At 37.2% G+C, this 1,602-nt stretch overlaps 1 pseudogene; it reads left to right on the forward strand.

Annotated features, from left to right (window-relative positions):
• Window positions 1-207: 207 nt before the first annotated feature.
• Window positions 208-955, forward strand: LOC103658407 (annotated as a pseudogene).
• Window positions 956-1,602: the final 647 nt, after the last annotated feature.

Raw genomic sequence — 1,602 nt, forward strand, 5'->3', positions numbered from 1 at the left:
AGCACAAGTAATACCATTTTGGATTAGTTGAGGAGATAGAATTTGATATTCACTGGAAAAATGAAAAGGTTATCTCAAAAAAATTTAGACGGAACCAGTTCAGTAAAACAAATTTGAGTTATGTCAAAAACTAGTGTAATCAATATGCAGAGTGAGATGAAATAGAGTCATGTGGTTGTAAGAGTACGGAATTGTTTTACAAATGAATATGGAATTCTTTGGAATTAGCTATGAGATTCTATGGATAATAAGTAATGAGAGGTATTTATTTTAAATAATTCTGAGCCATTGGAGTAACTTGAGCTCCCCAGAGACAGGGCCAGGGCAAGTGAGCAGAAGGACACTAGGTGATTCTGTGCCTCGCTGGGGAAAACAATGAAACATGGGCAAGGGAGATCCTAAGAAGCCGAGAGACAAAATGTCACCATATGCATTCTTTGTGCCAAGAGGAGCACAAGAAGAAGCACCCATATGCTTCAGTCAACTTCTCCAAGTTCTCTCAGAAATTCTCAGTGAGGCAGAAGACCATGCCTGCTAAAAAGAAAAGAAAATTTGAAGACATGGCAAATGTGGACAAGGCCGAAGTGAAAACTTCTATTCCCCTCAAGGGGAAACAAAAGAGAAGTTCAAGGATCCCCATGCACCCAAGAGGCCTCCTTTGGCCTTTTTCTTTCTTGGTCTGAATATCACCCCCAGATCAAAGGAGAACACCCACTGGTGATGTTGCAAAGAAACTGGGAGAGACGCGGAATGGCACTGGTACAGACAGCAAGCAGTCTCAGGAGAAGAAGGTTGCTCAGTTGAAGGAAAAATAGGCAAAGGATATTGCTGCGTACCAAGCTAAAGGAAAGCCTGATGTGGCAAAAAAGGGAGTCATCAAGGCTGAAAAAGCAAGAAAAAGAAGGAAGAGGGGGAGGATGAAGATGATGATGAGTAAGTTGGTTCTAGCGTTTTTTTTTTCTTGTCTCTAAAACATTTAACTCCCCCTGTGCACAACTCACTTCTTTAAAAAAAAAAAAAATGAAATGGAAAAAATGTGTAAGATTTGTTTTTAAAGTGTACTTTTTTTCTATGATTAACACACTACCGAATGTGTCTTCAGAGAGCCCTGCCCTGGCGGTATTTTCAGCAGCCACTAGCCTTGCCTGGGACAGTATGGGGGTTGTAATTGGTGTGGAAATTTAAACCAGGTTCTGGTTGGTGCCCAGCAGAAATTAGTTATATTATGGGGATGGCAGTTTTTTTCATTTTCAGTTGTCTTTGATGCAGCTTATACAAAATAACGGAGTGCCACTCTGTAATTGAAAAAAAAGTGGCAGCTGTTTGGTTGACATTCTGAATGCTTCTAAGTAAATACAATTTTTTATTTAAAAAATTTAAAAAAATAAATAATTCTTATGTATCATTAATTAAGTACTTATCATACTCATATCTTTTTAAAGTCTATTCCATTTAGAATTCTCTTTCACTGACATATAAATGATAGAAAACTTTAAAGTCTAAGCAATTTATATGGGAATTTATGATTTCTTAATATACCCTTAAATATCATTGTATGTGTTCTTATTACAAGGGAGCAACTACTACTTAACAACTAATTTT

Source organism: Ursus maritimus, unplaced genomic scaffold, assembly GCF_017311325.1.
Source record: "Ursus maritimus isolate PB19 unplaced genomic scaffold, ASM1731132v1 scaffold_18, whole genome shotgun sequence".
Lineage (NCBI taxonomy): Eukaryota > Metazoa > Chordata > Mammalia > Carnivora > Ursidae > Ursus > Ursus maritimus.